Source organism: Rhinopithecus roxellana, chromosome 7, assembly GCF_007565055.1.
Source record: "Rhinopithecus roxellana isolate Shanxi Qingling chromosome 7, ASM756505v1, whole genome shotgun sequence".
Taxonomy (NCBI): domain Eukaryota; kingdom Metazoa; phylum Chordata; class Mammalia; order Primates; family Cercopithecidae; genus Rhinopithecus; species Rhinopithecus roxellana.
This window is the reverse complement of record NC_044555.1, coordinates 54,340,726-54,362,894: the sequence shown is the minus strand read 5'-3', so window position 1 is coordinate 54,362,894 and position 22,169 is coordinate 54,340,726. Positions and strand designations below refer to the sequence as shown.

General features: G+C 40.7%; 1 pseudogene across 1 annotated transcript; it reads left to right on the top strand.

Moving 5' to 3' along the window:
* Positions 1-20,026: 20,026 nt before the first annotated feature.
* LOC104674185 lies at positions 20,027-20,979 on the top strand (annotated as a pseudogene). Its single transcript, XR_749609.2, has one exon. The product of XR_749609.2 is annotated as a eukaryotic translation initiation factor 3 subunit J-like (transcript).
* The last annotated feature ends 1,190 nt before the right edge of the window (positions 20,980-22,169 follow it).

Sequence of the window (22,169 nt, the reverse complement as noted above, 5' to 3'; positions counted from 1 at the left end):
AATCAATAAACATAATCTGGCATATAAACAGAACCAAAGACAAAAACCACATGATTATCTCAATAGATGCAGAAAAGGCCTTTCACAAAATTCAAGAGCCCTTCATGCTAAAAACTCTCAATAAATTCTGTATTGATGGGACATATCTCAAAATAATAAGAGGTATTTAGACAAACTCACATACAATATCATACCGAATGGGCAAAAACTGGAAGCATTCCCTTTGAAAACTGGCACAAGACAGGGATGCCCTCTCTCACCACTCGTATTCAACATAGTGTTGGAAGTTCTGGCTAGGGCAATCAGGCAAGAGAAAGAAATCAAGGGTATTCAGTTAGGAAAAGAAGAAGTCACATTGTCCCTGTTTGCAGATGACATGATTGTATATTTAGAAAACCCCAGCGTCTCAGCCCAAAATCTCCTTAAGCTGATAAGCAACTTCAGCAAAGTCTCAAGATACAAAATCAATGTGCAAAAATCACAAGCATTCTCATACGCCAGTAATGGACAAACAGAGAGCCAAATCATGAATGAACTCCCATTCACAATAGCTTCAAAGGGAAGAAAATACCTAGGAATCCAACTTACAAGGGATGTCAAGGACCTCTTCAAGGAGAACTACAAACCACTGCTCAGTGAAATAAAAGAGAACACAAACAAATGGAAGAACATAGCATGCTCACGGATAGGAAGAATCAATATTGTGAAAATGGCCATACTGCACAAGGTAATTTATAGATTCAATGCCATCCCCATCAAGCTACCAATGACTTTCTTCACAGAATTGGAAAAATACTGCTTTAAATTTCATATGGAACCAAAAAAGAGCCCACATTGCCAAGACAATCCTAAGCCAAAAGAACAAAGCTGGAGGCATCACACTACCAGACTTCAAACTATACTACAAGGCTACAGTAACCAAAACAGCATGGTACTGGTACCAAAACAGAGCTATAGACCAATGGAACAGAACAGAGTCCTCAGAAATAATACCACACATCTACAGCTATCTGATCTTTGACAAACCTGACAAAAACAAAAAATGGGGAAAGGATTCCCTATGTAATAAATGGTGCTGGGAAAATTGGCTAGCCATAAGTAGAAAGCTGAAACTGGATCCTTTCCTTACTCCTTATATGAAAATTAATTCAAGATGGATTAGAGACTTAAATGTTAGACCTAAAACCATAAAAACCCTAGAAGAAAACCTAGGTAATACCATTCAGGAAATAGGCATGGGCAAGGACTTCATGTCTAAAACACCAAAAGCAATGGCAACAAAAGCAAAAATTGACAAATGGGATCTAATTTAACTAAAGAGCTTCTGCACAGCAAGAGAAACTACCATCAGAGTGAACAGGCAACCTACAGAATGGGAGAAAAGTTTTGCAATCTACTCATCTGATAAAAGGCTAATATCAAGAACCTGTATATAACTCAATCAAATTTACAAGAAAAAAGTAAACAACCCCATCAAAAAGTGGGCAAAGGATATGAACAGACACTTCTCAAATGAAGACATTCATACAGCCAACAGACACATGAAAAAATGCTTATCATCACTTGCCATCAAAAAAATGCAAAACCACAATGAGATACCATCTCACACCAGTTAGAATGGCAATCATTAAAAAATCAGGAAACAACAGGTTCTGGAGAGGATGTGGAGAAATAGGAACACTTCTACACTGTTGGTGGGAGTGTAAAGTAGTTCAACCATTGTGGAAAACAGTGTGGCGATTCCTCAAGGAGCTAGAACTGGAAATACCATTTGACCCAGCCATCCCATTACTGGGGATATACCCAAAGGATTATAAGTCATGCTGCTCTAAAGACACATGCACACGTATGTTTATTGTGGCACTATTCACAATAGCAAAGACTTGGAATCTACCCAAATGTCCATCAGTGACAGACTAGATTAAGAAAATGTGGCGCATATACACCACGAAATACTATGCAGCCATAAAAAAAGGATGAGTTCTTGTCCTTTGTAGGCACGTGGATGCAGCTGGAAACCATCATTCTCAGCAAACTATCGCAAGAACAGAAAACCAAATACCCCATGTTCTCACTCATAGGTGAGAATTGAACAATGAGATCACTTGGACACAGGAAGGGGAACATCACACACCAGGTTCTATTATGGGGAAGGGGGAGGGGGGAGGGATATAATTAGGAGATATACTTAATATAAATGATAAGTTAATGGGTGCAACACACCAACATGGCTCATGTATGCATATGTAACAAACCTGCACGTTTTGCACATGTTCCCTAGAACTTAAAGTATAATAAAAAAAAAAAGAAGTACCAGAGACTGGGAAATTTGTAAGGGAAAGAGTTTTAATTGACTTACAGTTCCACATGGCTGAGTAGGCCTCATGGAACTTACAATCGTGACAGAAGGGGAAGCAGGCACCTTCTTCACAAGGCAAAAGGAGACAGTGTAAGCGTGTGAAGGAGGAAATGTCAAACACTTATAAAACCATCAGATCTCGTGAGAACCCATTCACTATCATGAGAACGTCATGGACAAACCACCCCCATGATCAAATCACCTGCCACTGGGTCCCTCCCTCAACACATGGGGATTATGAGGATTACAATTCAAGATGAGATTTGGGTGGGGACACAACCAAACCATATCAGATGGGAACACTGTTTCCCCAGTGATTGCCAGCATCTGACCATGTATAGAACTATGTGTACTTCGATTTGGTTGTGGATATCTTGTTATCCTTGCATAATCTCTTCAATGCTTTGCAGCTCTGCCCACATGCAGTACAAGACGTGCTTGATGAATGCTAGGGAGTGATTCTGGAGCAGCATTTCCTCCACAGTCCCAGTCTCTATAAATCTGTCAATAGCAGAGTTTTTAACCTGCATAGTGAGGACCTTTTTGGGTTGGGAGGAGTCATCAGAGGGAAAGTAAACCAGAAAGTTATCCAGTGTAATCTTCAACTTAAAATCTAGGGTTGAAGGGAAGCTCTGCTCACAAAGAGTAACAGCTGAGCATTAGTGGAGAAGCCTGTATTGGCAAGTAGACCCCGCCTTGTCATATTGGCCCAGGTAGCATCAGAAGGCAGGTCTTGAGGATCCTCAAACTGGAGGAAGAAAGATATGCTTCAGCTGCATATTTGGATCTGTTTATTTGAAGTAGAATTGCTGACTCTGGTGTCAAGAACCTGCAAAGATAAAACCTGGAGCTCTTTGAATAGAGCTACTGGAAAATGAGTCTTGGCATCCTTTTGTCAGAACCTGAAAGAGTATGTTCATATACTTCACCCACATTTTGATGGGGTTGTTTTTTTCTTATAAATTTGTTTGAGTTCTTTGTAGGTTCTGGATATTAGCCCTTTGTCAGATGAGTAGATTGCAAAAATTTTCTCCCATGCCAGTGATAATATTATACCCTCTCCCATACCTATGATAAAAGTTAATAAATATCTTGTAGAAGTTAACCTTTTAAAAAAAACAGAGTATGAGAGGAAAATTCTCAGATTTCTCTTTCAAGGATATCTCAAGTCAGTCTTTTTCCTAGCAGCCAGAACTCCCCCATTCCACACTGAGAAGGACAGTTTTGGTAGAGAGAAAGGAGGCCAATAGTAATGGATGTGGGCTTATTCCCAAACAACTAAGTGAGCCCTATTCTCTTTCAGCTCAAGAGTATAGATTCATGTTAATTTCTAAGACCGATTTTTCCAGAACACAGCTCTTGGAGTAAACAAATTTGCTGAGTACAAAGGACACCTCAAGAATGGAGCTGCACTAGGCCTTAAGGCCCTAGGAAGTCCCATTCACATTGCACTCTATGTGAACGGTGACTTCTGGAGTTGTGTAACACAGAAACTCTTCTAAGATCCCTGGCACTTCTATTATCTAACACAATGACAACTTTGTCAATACTCAGCTTTTGAGGGAGGGTCATATTGTTATAGGTAAGGATATTGAGGAAACAGACATCAGAAAGTGGCATCATCCTAGTTTAAGGGCAAAAGAAGCCTGGAATCAGACTATGCTCACTGCATCTCTCTCACAAAATGATTACATGGCTTTGTCATCCCATTCTATTTGTTTTCTTCTTGCCAATCCCTTTTTCTTCTCAGTCAATATAGCCAAATCCTCCATCTGGCCTTTGAATTTTGGATTTCTCCAGGGCACAGTCCTTGGTCCTCTTTTCTTCTCATCAAGGATGTCATTCAGATTCACAGCCCCAAGTAATATCCCTATGCTGAGAGAACCCAAATGTGTATTGCCAGGCCTGAGCTCTCACTTCTCTCTTCCAGACTCATAAAATCCCCTAGCCCATTCCTCCTATTTGGGGGTCTCAGTCCTCTCAAACTTGACATTTTCACGTGTAATCTTATCATCTTATCCTTCTGACTATACAGTTTCCTCATTGACTCTGACACCTCTTTTCCCACACCTTCCATAGCCATCATTAAATCCTCTCCTCAGAACTAAACCTACCATTGGTTCAATTAGCTTCATCTTCACTGCTAACAATAATCCAATCCATGATCATCTCTCACGTGGATTAAGGTAAGAGCTTTGTTGTGACCTCCCAACATCTATTGCAGCCTCACTGTGATCCACTATCACATGAATGTAAAATTAAACTTTGACTTTTAAATTAAACTTTGAGTTAAAATTGTAATTTTGATTATGTTACTCTCCTTCTCCAAACCCTGCAATAGACTGTGTAATTAAGGAAAACTGTGAAAATATTTGTTTAATTGTGATAGATGCTGCAAAATACAAGAATAAGATGTCTGGGCATATATAGTGAGGGATCTCTAAGGGCCTGGATAACTAGGGAAGGCTACCCATTCCTTTTAGGACAATGTGCAAGACCCTTACTCTGGCCCACAAAGCTTTCCTTGATATAGCCAGACTCAGTCTCTATTTATCCAAGCTCATCTCATGTCACTATTTCTCTCAGTGCACAACTCTCAACCTCACTGACTCTTTCACATCCTCAAATACACCAACATCCTTCTTGACTTAGGCCTTTAAACAAGCTCTTCTTTTTGCCTGGAATTTCCTCCCTTGTCTTATTCACCTGTATAACTCCTACTCATCCTTCAGGTTGAAGTTTAAATGTCACTTCCACAGGAAAGCCTTCTCAGATCATCTAGGCTTGGTGATGTCTCTCTGTTATATGTTTCAAAGGCAGATTATAATTTTGTTTTATGGCAATTGTTAATATTGATATAGATACTTATTTATGAGTGAAACATCTGCCTCCCCTCCAGACTAAAACCTCTATGAAAAAGGATCCATATGTGTCTGGTTCATTGCTATATTTCCAGAACACACAATAAATACCGGTTAAATGAAGCAGAAAAGAAAGGTGAGTTAGGGCTCCCACCCATAGGATGGCCTCCAAAATGGATCAGAGCAACTCACAACAGGGATGGATCTGGCAGCAGGTCTTTTGGCAAAGTGTTGAAAGGAGATTGTTTCAAAGTGGTGGCCACCAATTAATCTAGCGAACAAAGCTGAGTCTTGATACTTAAGCCTATAGGAGGAAACTATCTTCATCTAACAATTTCCCTAGGTAAGCTAAAAACAGAAAGTGCTCCGGATCCTTCATTCCCCTTCAGCTTACCCTTTCCTATCCCATGTTTAAGGAGCTAAGTCTGAAGGCAGGCCAGACTCATTATGGGGCTGTTTGGGAATTCATTGAATGACTGCTTTTCTGGTCAATGGTAAGTCTGATATGACTTAGCAAGAAGGACTCTCTTCTACCAGCATGATAGAATATAGGGCCTGAACTGCAACTTGGTCAGAGACATGGCTCAGCATTTGAGAAGTAACTTGCTTTCATTCAAAATTGTTCCCCTATAGAAGACCAATAAAAGGATATGCTGGATGACAAAGGTAGGGTCTGGTATGATGAAGGTCATGGGAGAAGGACCTTGGTATGTCAGAAAAGACACATACCACAGAACTATTGTGCTAAAGAGTGACTGTCATCAGAAATCTTTAAGCTATACCCACTCCTGGAAGTGGATGGCTCCTGCCACCTGCTGGATGGGCATATGGAATGTGAGTGGAAAGGAAAGGATCGTAATGTACTGGAACACAGAAGGAGCAGGTTGTGAAAGTTGGCAGCACAGAAGGTATGGAGATAATGAGAAGAAACCATCCAGCTCCAGACTGTTTTCAAGAATTTCTGATTGTAACTTGATCTGGTGGCCCAGCTATGCTATGGAACTTGTTTCATGGCTGCATGGAAAAGCAAAGAATGATGTCAGAACAAGAAAGAAAAGCAATGCCATTTCTCTGCGTCTTTGGCGAGCAATTTGGGGCTATTTTTGTGGGACGACTTTGCATTAATTTCCTAATTCTCAGCGTGGAAGGTCAGTATGATTGAATGAGAGCTGACCAGCAGTGCTATAAAATTCCACTGTTTATTTGCTGCTGCTTGATAGCACCTTCCTTCACTCCCATGGAGAAGCAAGCTTAATTTTATCATTTCACATGCTAGTTAACAAATATGGTAGATGCCTTTTCTCAGTTTTTTTTCTTTCAGTTCTCAGCAGCATGGAGCCCTATTCACTACCACTCCTGGAAGCTTTCTCCTTCCCTTCCCTTTTCTGATCTTCTGCCACACTACTTTTCGTCTTGTCTCTTTGAGTGCACCATGGAATTCTTTCCAAGCTGTTCCTCTTTGCCACACCCCCACTGCAATGAACTGAAAGTTTGTGTCCCCTCAAAGTTCATGTATTGAAACTCTGATTCCAATGTGATGGTATTAGGAGGTGAGGCCTTTAGGAAGTGATTAGTTCATGAGAGTGGAACCCTCATGAACAAAATTAAAGCCCTTATAAGAAGTCAGAGAGCTATCCACCACCTAGGAGTACAGCAAGAAGCCAGCAGTCTGCAACTCTAGGGGCGGCCTCTTAGAACCCTGATCTCAGATTTCCAGCCTCCAGAACTGTGAGAAATATATTTCTATTGTTTATAAGCCACCAGCCTATGGTACTTTGACATAGCAGGCAGCCAAACTAACTAAGACACACACTATCAAATATTTCTTGAATTCAGTCCTCAAGAATCTACTCATTTTAGTCTATCTTCTCTGCCTCAGGATTATCTTTCCTAAAACATTACCTCTAAGCACATGACTACTACTAGATGTCTATTATTGTCCTCATCACTGCCTTAAATTCCAGATATGCATTCTGTTCTCCATGCTGAACATTTGCTCCAGTAAGTTTCTCTGTCAACTCATGATCCGTATAGCTAAATAAAAATTCATCAAGACTACCCAAAATGCAGCTTACATTCCTTCATATCTCAATGCATCCCACCACCATGCCCCTAGATGTTCTAGGCCTTCCTTGACCTTCTAATTGTTCCTTGGATGTCTCTTCCCTATAATTTTTCAGTTGCTACTTCCAGGTCTCAAATTTAGATCACAATCATCTCACATTTAGATTAATTCAATAACACTCTAGGGATGGTTTTCTTTCTCTGTCTCCTCTTGTCTTTCCTTTCTTTGCTGCCAGATTAACCTGATGTAGATGCCATTTGGGTCATATTTTTGGTCAGTTCTAAAAGGTCCCCACCACTTTATATCTTACTTGGTGGTCAAGGCTTTCCTTGCCCCAGTGAAACCCTTCAGCTATATTTCCTATTACCCACTTTCTTCCAGAAACACTTAAATCACAACATGAACTGAAGGATATCAGGCTTCCCTTTATTTTGCAAATTGCACAAAGACTTTTATACCATAAATGTGACACCACAGATACTGCATAATCTTGTCTCAATCCATCCATTCATTTGTCTGTCGACCTCTCTGTCTATGAATACATGAAACTATGATCCCATCCACATACCTATCCAAGAAATGTTTGGGAAGTCTCTATAGGCCACGAACTAAACCAAAGTGCACACCCTATTAAAAGCTCCAATATCCTTTGACCACTTTTTGATGGGGTTGTTTGTTTTTCAAAAGAAGACATTCATACAGCCAACAGACACATGAAAAAATGCTCATCATCACTCGCCATCAGAGAAATGCAAATCAAAAAACCACAATGAGATACCATCTCACACCAGTTAGAATGGCAATCATTAGGAAGTCAGGAAACAACAGTTGTTGGAGAGGATGTGGAGAAATAGGAACACTTTTACACTGTTGGTGGGATTCTAAACTAGTTCAACCATTATGGAAAACAGTATGGCGATTCCTCAAGGATCTAGAACTAGATGTACCATATGACCCAGCCATCCCACTACTGGGTATTTACCCAAAGGATTATAAATTATTCTACTACAAAGACACATGCACACGTATGTTTATTGCAGCACTATTCACAATAGCAAAGACTTGGAATCAACCCAAATGTCCATCTGTGACAGACTGGATTAAGAAAATGTGGCACATATACACCAGGGAATACTATGCAGCCATAAAAAGGATGAGTTTGCATCCTTTGTAGGGACATGGATGCAGCTGGAAACCATCATTCTTAGCAAACTATCACAAGAAGAGAAAACCAAACACCGCATGTTCTCACTCATAGGTGGGAACTGAACAATGAGATCACTTGGACTCGGGAAGGGGAACATCACACACTGGGGCCTATCATGGGGAGGGGGGAGGAGGGAGGGATTGCACTGGGGAGTTATACATGATATAAATGATGAATTGATGGGTGCTGACGAGTTGATGGGTGCAGCACACCAACATGGCATAAGTATACATATGTAACAAACCTGCACGTAATGCACATGTACCCTAGAACTTAAAGTATAATAAAAAAAAAAAAAAAAAAAAAAAAAAGGCAAGGGATCCCCTGAAGGGACCTTACTCTTAATTTCAAAACTGGTCCTCTGTTGTCTCTTCTGAGCCCAGTCACCTACTTTGGAGATTCTGTGACATGTTTTCACCACGACCTACCTCATCAAGAAAAGCTTTCATATACAGCCATGTTTTTATGCATCTTTCTGGATGCTGGAGCATGGAGTTCTCTCCACTCTCAATACCAAACACTACAAAATCCCCAAATGATTTAAGTACTATATATCTACTTAAGTGGTGCTTCTCAACTCACATGCATCCTGGAACAGGAAGTACAACATTTAAACCCTTGTTCGAAGTTGTAGTTTTTGATGTCAAATCTTCATATCTTGGTTAAACCTCCCTCTCTGTTGTAAAACCATGTCTCCATCCATTCCTTCATATGATTTGTATGTAAATATTTATTCAACACCAAATTACCTGCCTTCTGATTTGTCTGCACCATGTTACAGACCCATGGGACTTCATTTTGCTGAAAACAAAACCAAGTATACTTTAATCCGTGAGGTCATGTATGCCATGGTAAAAATGAAGCTCTCTATTTCTCTCTTATAAAGATTGTGCTGGGTGCCCACTGGGGCATGAGGATCAAGAAAACCTATAATAAAGCTGTTGCTCACAAGCTGAGCCTATGGGTCTGATACAAAGGAGCCTGAGGTTGCAGTATTACTGAGCACAAAACTGTCTTGGTCTGTGTTTCCCTTCTGAAAAGAGAGATGGTCAATTTCCACTCTGTGGAAGTCTTGAGCATGTGGCTAATGTTCTAAATATATGAAAATACATCCTGTACTCTCTCCATCTGTGATAGGCCTAGAAGTCCCAACCAAAATACTTCTTTGTGTGGTAGCCAAGCAAGACCACTAGAATCTCCCACTGGAGTCCTCCATGTAGGTTCTTGCAAGATGCTGTGACCCATAGGGTCACTAGCAAGATGTGTGGTTGCTGGGATAATTTCTAGTTCTTCATCCTTGTCCCAAGGCAGCTCTTCTTATATGGGAGAAAATGCCCATATGAGGTATCTCTTCTTTCTTAAAAATAGACTTTTCCAATCAAGTTATTTGGTTTCCATCTGAAAGGCTGTGTCAAAAGAGCTGGAAACACCAAGCTGTGGTGTTGTGAGAAGATTACCTTGTTGGCCATCTCTATGCTTAACAGTGTACCAGAACTGCTACAAGGTCCTTATGCAGAAAGCTCTCATTAGACTTGTTCTGTTCCCTGGAGAGCGGCCTCATTTCCATCTATCCTTGGCATATGAGAACACATCATAATGGAAGCCTAAAGTATATTCATTCACCTATGTTGGACATGTCTGCAAACATGGCTACTATATGTCTCTGTCTGTCTCCTGAACACCTGTGCTGAATAATGGAACCAATCTCAGGGAGTGAAGGGACAAAAATATTGGGGAAACCAAGCCCATTACTATATTGTGTATGTGTGTGTGAGTGTGCATGTGTGTGTGTGTGAGTGTGCGTGTGTGTGTGTGCATGAGAGAGAGAGAGCATTAATGAGAGAGACAGTTCTGATCATTATGCAGGAATCTAGGGGCCATTTCTGAGAGTGTATATTGATAAGTAACAGATAAGAGCTCAAATCAAAAGGCATTTACCAATGTTCAGAATGTCATATCCTAGAACAAAAACCAAAGAAATACTCAGGGCCAGGAGGGAAGGTGACAGCAGGGCCACAAAGCAGGGCTGAGACTTTTGGTGGAGTGTCAGAAAAGTTGAATTGAACTCAACTATGATTGGAAAATTGCAAAATGTTTCACAGACTGATCTATCTGAAAAAGGAGAGTTGGCCATGCCTTTTTATTCCCCAGGCGTCCCAAATAAAAAACAACCTAGTGAGGGAGGGCATGCCCAAGATGGCTGAATAGGAACAGCTCCAGCCTCCAGCTCCTGGCATGAGTGACACAGAAGACGGGTGATTTCTGCATTTTCAACTGAGGTACTGGGTTCATCACACTGAGGCATTTGGACAGTTGGCACTGGTCCGCGGAAGTGGTCCCACATGTCCCAGTGAGATGAACCTGGTACCTCAGCGAGATCTGAAGCAGGATAAGGCATTGCCTCACCTGGGAAGCGCAAGGGGGAAGGGAATTCCTTTTCCTAGCCAAAGGAAATTGAGAAACACAACACCTAGAAAATCAGGTAACTCCCACCCTAATACTGTGCTGTACCAAGGGTCTTAGCACAGGGCACACCAGGATATTATATCCCACACCTGGCTCAGAGGGTCACACGCCCATGAAGCCTCCCTCATTGCTAGCACAGCAGTCTGAGATCTAACTGCAAGGTGGCAGCGAGGCTGGGGGAGGGGTGCCCACCATTGCTGAGGCTTAAGTAGGTAAACAAAGCTAGCAGGAAGCTTGAATTGAGTGGAGCCCACCACAGCTCAAGGAAGCCGGCCTGCCTCTGTAGACTCCTCCTCTGGGGACAGGGCATAGCTAAACAAAAAGCAGCAGAAACCTCAGCAGGCGTAAATGCCCCTGTTTGACAGCTTTGAAGAGAGCAGTGGATCTCCCAGCACGGAGGTTGACATTTGAGAAAGGATAGACTGCCTGCTCAAGTGGGTCCCTGACCCCTGAGTAGCCTAAAAGGGAGACATCCCCCACTAGGTGCAGACTGACACCTCACAACTCACACGGCAGGGTACACCACTGAGACGAAGCTTCCAGAGCAAGAATCAGACAGCAACCCTCGCTGTTCAGCAATATTCTATCTTCTGCAGCCTCCGCTGCTGATACCCAGGCAAACAGAGTCTGGAGTGGACCTCAAGCTAACTCCAACAGACCTACAGCTGAGGGTCCTGACTGTTAAAAGAAAAACTAACAAACAGAAAGGACACCCACACCAAAACCCCATCAGTACGTCACCGTCATCAAAGACCAAAGGCAGATAAAACCACAAAGATGGGGAAAAAACAGGGCAGAAAAGCTGGAAATCCAAAAAATCAGAGTGTATCTCTCCCTCCAAAGGAACGCAGCTCATCACCAGCAACAGAACAAAGTTGGATGGAGACTGACTTTGACGAGTCGAGAGAAGAAGGCTTCAGTTGATCAAACTTCTCAGAGCTAAAGGAGGAACTACACAACCAGTGCAAAGAAACTAAAAACCTTGAAAAAAGATTTGACAAATGGCTAACTAGAATAACCAATGTAGAGAAGTCCTTAAAAGAACTGATAGAGATGAAAACCATAACACGAGAACTATGTGACAAATACACAAGCTTCAGTAACCGACTCGATCATCTGGAAGAAAGAGTACCAGCGACTGAAGATCATATGAATGAAATGAAGCGAGAAGAGAAGTGTAGAGAAGAAAGAGTAAAAAGAAATGAACAAAGCCTCCAAGAAATATGGGATTATGTGAAAAGACCAAATCTACATTGCATTGGCGTGCCTGAAAGTGATGGGGAAAATGGAACCAAGTTGGAAAACACTCTGCAGGATATCATCCAGGAGAACTTCCCCGACCTAGTAAGGCAGGCCAACATTCAAATTCAGGAAATACAGAGAACGCAACAAAGATACTCCTCGAGAAGAGCAATTCCAAGACACATAATTCTCAGATTCACCAAAGCTGAAATGAAGGAAAAAATGTTAAGGGCAGCCAGAGAGAAAGGTCAGGTGACACACAAAGGGAAGCCCATCAGACTAACAGCAGATCTCTCGGCAGAAACTCTCCAAACCAGAAGAGAGTGGGGGCCAATATTCACCATTCTTGAAGAAAATAATTTTCAACCCAGAATTTCATATCCAGCCAAACTAAGTTTCATAAGTGAAGGAGAAATAAAATACTTTACAGACAAGCAAATGCTTAGAGATGTTCTCACCACCAGGCCTGCCCTACAAGAAATCTTGAAGGAAGCACTAAACACGGAAAGGAAGAACAGGTACCAGCCATTGCAGAAACATGTCAAAATGTAAAGTCCATCGATGCTAGGAAGAAACTGCATCAACTAGTGAGCAAAATAACCAGCTAATATCATAATGACAGGATCAAGTTCACACATAACAATATTAACCTTAAACGTAAATGGACTAAATGGTCCAATTAAAAGACACAGACTGGCAAATTGGATAAAGCGTCAAGACTTATCAGTTTACTGTATTCAGGAGACCCATCTCACATGCAGAGACATACATAGGCTCAAAATAAAGGGATGGAGGAAGATCTACTAAGCATATGGAAAACAAAAAAAAGCAGGGGTTGCAATCCTAGTCTCTGATAAAACAGACTTTAAACCATCAAAGATCAAAAGAGACAAAGAAGGCCATTACATAATGGTAAAGGGATCAATTCATCAGGAAGAGCTAACTATCCTAAATATATATGAACCCAATGCAGGAGCACCCAGATTAATAAAGCATGTCCTTAGAGACTTACAAAGAGACTTAGACTCCCATACAACAATAATGGGAGACTTTAACACTCCACTGTCAACATTAGACAGATCAACGAGACAGAAAGTCAACAAGGATATCCAGGAATTGAACGTAACTCTGCACCAAGAGGACCTAGTAGACATCTATACAACTCTCCACCCCAAATCGACAGAATATACATTATTCTCAGCACCACATCGCACTTATTCCAAAATTGACCACATAGTAGGAAATAAACCACTCCTCAGCAAATGTAAAAGAATAGAAATTATAACAAACTGTGTCTCAGACCACAATGCAATCAAACTAGAACTCAGGACTAAGAAATTCAATCAAAACCTCTCAACTACATGAAAACTGAACAACCTGCTCCTGAATGACTACTGGGTACATAACGAAATGAAGGCAGAAATGAAGATGTTCTTTGAAACCAATGAGAACAAAGATACAACATACCAGAATCTCTGGGACACATTTAAAGCAGTGTGGAGAGGGAAATTTACAGCACTAAATGCCCACAAGAGAAGACAGGAAAGATTTAAAATTGACACCCTAGGATCACAATTATAAGAACTAGAGAAGCAAGAGCAAACACATTCGAAAGCTAGCAGAAGGCAAGAAAGAACTAAGATCAGAGCAGAACTGAACGAGATAGAAACACAGAAAACCCTCCAAAAAATCAATGAATCCAGGAGTTGGTTTTTTGAAAAGATCAACAAAATTGACAGACCGCTAGCAAGACTAATAAAGAAGAAAAGAGAGAAAAATCAAATAGGCGCAATAAAAAATGATGAAGGTGATGTCACCACCGACCCCACAGAAATACCAACTACCATCAGAGAATACTATAAACACCTCGATGCAAATAAACTAGAAAACCTACAAGAAATTGATAATTTCCTGGACACTTACACTCTCCCAAGACTAAACCAGGAAAAAGTTGAGTCCCTGAATAGGCCAATAACAGGCTCTGAAATTGAGGCAATAATTAATAGCCTACCAATCAAAAAAAGTCCAGGACCAGACGGATTCACAGCTGAATTCTACCAGAGGTACAAGGAGGAGTTGGTACCATTCCTTCTGAAACTATTCCAATCAATAGAAAAAGAGGAAATACTCCCTAACTCATTTGATGAGGCCAACATCATCCTGATACCAAAGCCTGGCAGAGACAAAACAAAAAAAAGAGAATGTTAGACCAATATCCCTGATGAACATCGATGCAAAAATCTTCAATAAAATACTGGCAAACCGAATCCAGCAGCACATCAAAAAGCTTATCCACCATGATCAAGTGGGCTTCATCCCAGGGATGCAAGGCTGGTTCAACATATGCAAATCAATAAACATAATCTGGCATATAAACAGAACCAAAGACAAAAACAACATGATTATCTCAATAGATGCAGAAAAGGCCTTTGACAAAATTCAACAGCCCTTCATGCTAAAAACTCTCAATAAATTCTGTATCGAGGCCGGGCATGGTGGCTCAAGCCTGTAATCCCAGCACTTTGGGAGGCTGAGATGGGCGGATCACGAGGTCAGGAGATCAAGACCATCCTGGTTAACATGGTGAAACCCTTTCTCTACTAAAAAATACCAAAAAAAAAAACTAGCCAGGCGAGGTGTCGGGCGCCTGTAGTCCCAGCTAATGTAGTCCCAGCTACTCGGGAGGCTGAGGCAGGAGAATGGCATAAACCCGGGAGGCAGAGCTTGCCGTGAGCTTAGATCCGGCCGCTGCACTCCAGCCTGGGTGACAGAGCGAGACTCCATCTCAAAAAAAAAAAAAAAAAAAAAAAAGGCCGGGCGCGGTGGCTCAAGCCTGTAATCCCAGCACTTTGGGAGGCCGAGACGGGCGGATCACGAGGTCAGGAGATCGAGACCATCCTGGCTAACACGGTGAAACCCCGTCTCTACTAAAAAAAGACAAAAAACTAGCCGGACGAGGTGGCGGGCGCCTGTAGTCCCAGCTACTCGGGAGGCTGAGGCAGGAGAATGGCGTGAACCCGGGAAGCGGAGCTTGCAGTGAGCCGAGATCCGGCCACTGCACTCCAGCCTGGGTGACAGAGCGAGACTCTGCCTCAAAAAAAAAAAATTTAAAAAAAAAAATTCTGTATTGATGGAACGTATCTCAAAATAATAAGAGCTATTTATGACAAACCCACAGCCAATATCATACCGAATGGGCAAAACCTGGAAGCATTCCCTTTGAAAACTGGCACAAGACAGGGATGCCCTCTCTCACCACTCCTATTCAACATAGTGTTGGAAGTTCTGGCTAGGGCAATCAGGCAAGAGAAAGAAATCAAGGGTATTCAGTTAGGAAAAGAAGAAGTCAAATTGTCCCTGTTTGCAGATGACATAATTGTATATTTAGAAAATCCCATTGTCTCAGCCCAAAATCTCCTTAAGCTGATAAGCAACTTCAGCAAAGTCTTAGGATACAAAATCAATGTGCAAAAATCACAAGCATTCTTATACACCAGTAACAGACAAACAGAGAGCCAAATCAGGAATGAACTCCCATTCAGAATAGCTTCAAAGAGAATAAAATACCTAAGAATCCAACTTACAAGGGATGTCAAGGACCTCTTCAAGGAGAACTACAAACCACTGCTCCGTGAAATAAAAGAGGACACAAACAAATGGAAGAACATAGCATGCTCATGGATAGGAAGAATCAATATTGTGAAAATGGCCATACTGCCCAAGGTAATTTATAGATTCAATGCCATCCCCATCAAGCTACCAATGACTTTCTTCACAGAATTGGAAAAAACTGCTTTAAAGTTCATAAGGAACCAAAAAGGACACTGCATTGCCAAGACAATCCTAAGCCAAAAGAACAAACTAGAGTCATCATGCTACCTGACTTCAAATTATACTACAAGGCTACAGTAATCAAAACAGCATGGTACTGGTACCAAAACAGAGATACTGACCAATGGAACAGAATAGAGCCCTCAGAAATAATACCACACATCTATAGCCATCTGATCTTTGACAAATCTGACAAAAACAAGAAATGGGGAAAGGATTCCCTATTTAATAAATGGTGCTGGGAAAATTGGCTAGCCATAAGTAGAAAGCTGAAACTGGATCCTTTCCTTACTCCTTATATGAAAATTAATTCAAGATGTATTAGAGACTTAAATGTTAGACCTAAAACCGTAAAAACCCTGGAAGAAAACCTAGGTAATACCATTCAGGACATAGGCATGGGCAAGGACTTCATGTCTAAAACACCAAAAGCAATGTCAACAAAAGCCAAAATTGACAAATGGGATCTAATTAAACTAAAGAGCTTTTGCACAGCAAAAGAAACTACCATCAGAGTGAACAGGCAACCTACAGAATGGGAGAAAATTTTTGCAATCTACTGATCTGACAAAGGGCTAATATCCAGAACCAAAAGGAACTCAAACAAATTTACAAGAAAAAAACAAACAACCCCATCAAAAAGTGGGCAAAGGATATGAACAGACATTTCTCAAAAGAAGACATTCATACAGCCAACAGACACATGAAAAATGCTCATTATCACTCGCCATCAGAGAAATGCAAATCAAAACCCCAATGAGATACCATCTCACACCAGTTAGAATGGCAATCATTAAAAAGTCAGGAAACAACAGGTTCTGGAGAGGATGTGGAGAAAGAGGAACACTTTTACACTGTTGGTGGGACTGTAAACTAGTTCAACCATTGAGGAAACCAGTGTGGCGATTCCTCAAGGAGCTAGAACTGGAAATACCATTCGACCCAGCCATCCCATTACTGGGGATATACTCAAAGGATTATAGGTCATGCTGCTATAAAGACACATGCACACGTATGTTTATTGTGGCACTATTCACAATAACAAAGACTTGGAATCAACCCAAATGTCCATCAGTGACAGACTAGATTAAGAAAATGTGGCACATATACACCATAGAATACGATGCAGCCATAAAAAAGGATGAGTCCGTGTCCTTTGTAGGGACATGGATGCAGCTGGAAACCATCATTCTCAGCAAACTATCGCAAGAACAGAAAACCAAATACTGCATGTTCTCACTCATAGGTGGGAATTGAACAATGAGATCACTTGGACACAGGAAGGGGAACATCACACACTGGGTTCTATTGTGGGGAGGGGGGAGGGGGGAGGGATAGCATTAGGAGATATACGTAATGTAAATGACGAGTTCATGGGTGTAGCACACCAACATGGCTCATGTATACATATGTAAGGAACCTGCACTTTGTGCACCCGTACCCTAGAACTTAAAGTATAATGAAAAAAAAAAAAAAAAAAAAAAAACCTAGTGAAATACCTTTTTTCTCTGGATTTCAGGTTCTACCTTTCTGCATTACATTAAGCTAGTTAATATAACCATCACCTCAAGTATTTAACATTTTTGTTTGAACATTAGAAATTTACTCTTAATGATATTAAAAATTACAGAACTCAATCATTAGTTATATTCGACATACTGTGGAATTGATCTAATAAATCAAGCTTATTCCTCATGTCTAACAGATGCTTTGTACTCTTTGATTATTGTGGTCCTATTTCTCCAACCACCAGCCTTTGGTAACTACCATTCTACTCTTTGCTTCTATGAGTTAGACTATTTTAGATTATACATATAAGTGAGAACATGGAGTATTTGTCTTTCTGTGTTTAGCTTATGTCACATAGCATAATGTCCTATTTTATCCATGCTGTGGGAAGTTGACAGAATGTCCTCGTTTCTGAAGGATTCCTAGCATACCATTGTGTATATATACACCACACTTTCTTTGTCCATTTATCCCAAGATTTGCTGCCATAGATCTCTACATGGGCCATTCCCTCCTGGGGCTTCTAGGTAAAATGGCTGGCCTTCTTTCCAAATAGCATAGTCGTCAATCAGCTCATCCACCCAACTGAAAATTACTTATGAGTGCTTTCTATGACTGAACACTTAAAACCCACATCCCACACATTGCTGTGGCCCTGTCTTGTGAAAAAGGAGATGGCAGGACGTAAACAGGTTATATTGTTCAAATTCTCACTACCAATTGGCACATATTTACCCCTTGTCATCAGAGGCCTTATTGCCTCTTTGCTGATGTAAGCGTTTTTGTAAAATACATCCACCAACCCAATGGGAAAAAAGACTTCTTCAATTGTACCCACATATACCCTTTCTATGTGTCTCACCACCAAACATATTTTTCTTGCCCTTCTCTGTGACTTGTGTTAGTGAGCAGACAATTAAATAATTGTTTAATGTTTATGAGACTAATGCTTCTTCTTATGTTTTCTTCCCCCAACACATTTGAAGGATAAAGAGTTTCCACATAAAAAACAGTGGCCCACCAATACAGTTCTTCTGGTGGGTATATGAACAGGACTCCATGAGTTTATAAGTTAGAACCCCAGTGGGGAAGGGGACATTCATAGAAATTACATTTGATAAAACCCCTCTGCCCTAGTCTTTCCCAAGTCAGGGTCTCATAAGTAGAAAAATATGAAGTGATTATTTAAGACTGAAGGGAATGCAGGTGTTACATGAAGTGCTGGAGAAGGGAGACTGTTACCACAGGTATGAAACAGTCTAATACTGTGTAAGATAGAATACAGCCAAAGGAGGCATGATTGATTCCAAACTTCACCTCCTTGATTGGAAATCCACGTGTTGTTCCCTCAGTTCTGATTATTAGAGCTTCCTACCCTTTCAGCTCCCATTAGTGGCTCTCATCCCGTGTATTTCCAGGTGTTCATTTCAGAAACCCCAGCAGTCCGCACTGTGTATAAGGGAAGATTAATCAGGAAACTGGATGTAGATGACGGACTGGGTTTGTGCGTATGTGTGTCTGTGTGTGTTAGATATAGGTATGTCATAACTGGAACTGAAAATAAAATAGCCCATTAATTAGAAGTAATTTCTGAACATCAGAATGCTTCAGAAATGAGTTTAAATGAAAGCAATCACCACCCAATCCTGAAAAGGAGAGGATGTGTTCCAGTGTTAAAGTTTGCTCAAAGTGCTCTGAGGTTTAAGTTGCAGGACAGGGCATTATAAACAGGGAGTGAGAATACGGTCACCTCCCTGTGTAAGTTCCTGCACGTTAGTGCTGGTGTCCCAGGGTTAGAGGCGCTAGGGTTAGAGGCCCCAGGCTTCCTTGTCTGCTACCCCTCATGTGGTGCATGTGAATGTCACTCCCATGCCTTCTGCAGGAGACAAATAATATCAATGTGTTGGCATGTATTTTGTATTTTACATTTTCATGGCATAGTTAATGAAAAATACTATTTTTCCCTTTGTAGAGTTAAATGATAGATAACCTGTGTTTGGTGATAGCATTTTTCAACTTATTGAGGTATAATTGACAAATAAATATTGTATATATTCAAGATCTACAACGTGATGTTCTGATGCACATTCTGAAATGATTACCATAACCAACCTCATCAATGCACCTATCACCTTACATAGTTACTCTGGGTGTGTGTGGTGCAAACACTGAAGATCTACTCTCTCAGCATATTTCAAGTATATAATACTTACTAATAATTATAATCACTGTGCTATGCGTTAAGTCTCCAGAACTTATTCATCTTATAACTGAAAGCTTCCGTACTTTGACCAACATCTTTTCATTTTCCCCACCCCAAACCTCTGGGAACCACTATTCTAGGAAGTGAAATCAGTACCTTGAAGAGATATCTGCCTTACCATGCTCATTTCAGGATTATTCAAAATAGCCGAGTCAGCCACAGTCCCATCCTGCTCCGCACCGGTCAATGAGAGCAAACCCAGTGACTCACCTCCGCCGTGCTAGCTCCTCAATAGCTCTCCCCCTCACACACGCACACATCCGGCTAGAGATGGCGGCGACGGCGGCGGTGGTGGCAAGGGACTCGGACTCCTGGGACGTGGACGCGTTCTCTGTGGAAGACCCAGTGCGGAAAGTGGGGGGCAGTGGCACTACCATCAGGGACCGCTGGGAAGGCGAGGACGAGGACGAGGACGTCCAGGATAACTGGGATGACAATGATGATGAAAAAAAAGAGGAAGCAGAAGTAAAACCAGAGGTAAAAATTTCAGTAAAGAAAAAAATAGCAGAGAAGATAAAAGAGAACGGCAACAGAAAAAAAGGCAAGAAGAAATTAAAAATGGGTTAGAAGAACCTGAAGAACCTAAAGTGCTAACACCGGAAGAACAATTAGCAGATAAACTGCGGCTAAAGAAATTACAGGAAGAGTCAGACCTCGAATTAGCAAAGGAAACTTTTGGTGTTAATAATACAGTTTTTGGAATAGATGCTATGAACCCATCTTCAAGAGATGACTTTACAGAGTTTGGAAAGTTACTAAAAGATAAAATTACACAATATGAAAAATCACTACATTATGCCAGGTTTTTGGAAGTCTTAGTTCGAGATGTGTGTATTTCATTGGAAACTGATGACTTGAAAAAGATGACCAATTCACTGACTGTGCTTTGCAGTGAAAAACAGAAGCAAGAAAAGCAAAGCAAAGCCTAAAAGAAGAAGAAAGATGTGGTTCCTGGAGGGGGATTAAAAGCCACCATGAAAGATGATCTGGCAGATTATGGTGGTTATGATGGAGGATATGTACAAGACTATGAAGACTTCATGTGACATTTTATCTTTTCTTGGTATCATCTTTATGTTGCCCACAATCCCTTGAACATGTAGCACAACTTCCTTTCCTTTCAGTTCTGCCAAATGCTACAATCAGAAGTGCAGTATCTTTTGTGCTGGTTATTTAACCCCTTGACACTTAGGTGCTAATGTGCAAATGAGGGAATTTGGATCTTGCTGCCAAGGGGTTAAAATTGGAACCTAAGTTGCTACTAAATCATAGTTCAAAACAAACCTAATAATGTTGTCATTGTTTGCTATCTGATTTCATAGCAGCAGTCACTAAATAAATTGGAAACAAAAGGTTGCAACATGACAAAAAAACTGTGTAGTATTTACCAGCACCGTTCAGTAATACAGCCTTAACCATACCTCCTTGAACTACTTTGTAACTTGTCAAGAAAAGCAGTTTGCAGCAAGGGCATGTGGTGTGCATCTAGTATTAAAATTGCTTTGTCTTAAAATTGAGCATGAGGATATTAAAAATACATTGTGAAGAAGACTGCTTATCTCAGAGTGAAGATACTGCATCTGAAAAGCACTAGTTTGATATAAAATGAAAATGACCAAAACCCTCCAACTTTGAAGTTAAAGAAGGTAAATCTTTCCATTATTGCATATTGTGGAATCTCTTGAGTTCAAAGACTGTCTAGTTATTTATCAGGCTATTTCTACTGATGAAGTGCTTCAGGTTGGGGAGGGAAATTTGTTTTTATTTGCCTGATTTAAGTGTCTGAGAAACAAATCTTTGTTCTCTTAGGCTTTAATGGAACAACTTTACCAGGGTTTTGGCATTTCCTTTCCTTTATAAAATATGCTCAGCAAACTGCACCAGTTAACTACAGTTTGGTAAATTGTTATGTTAACAGTTATGACATCTGCAATGTTTTATAAAGCAACTAATTTAATAAAATCACTATTGTGAGGACTTAAAAAAAAAAAAAAAGCCAATATGTGGAACCAACCTAAGTGTCCATTGATGAATGAATGATAGGGAAATTGTGATAATTGTGGTATATGTGTATAAATGTGAAAATTATTCAGCGTTAAAAATGAAGGAGATCTTGTCATTTGGAACAGCATGTATGCACTTGGAGGACACTATACTAAGTGAAATAAACCAGACACAGAAAGAAAAGCACTGCATGATCTCATTTATATGTAGAATCTAAAAGCTATAATGTTTCCATGATGGGCAAATAAGTTCTTTCCTGTGACTGCAGGCATTTTGATGCAGTTTGTGGAGCCGAGTTCGAAAAATAAAAATAAAAAAATAAAGTCGTCAACAGTTTTTCTCTCAGATTTGACTTCAAACAT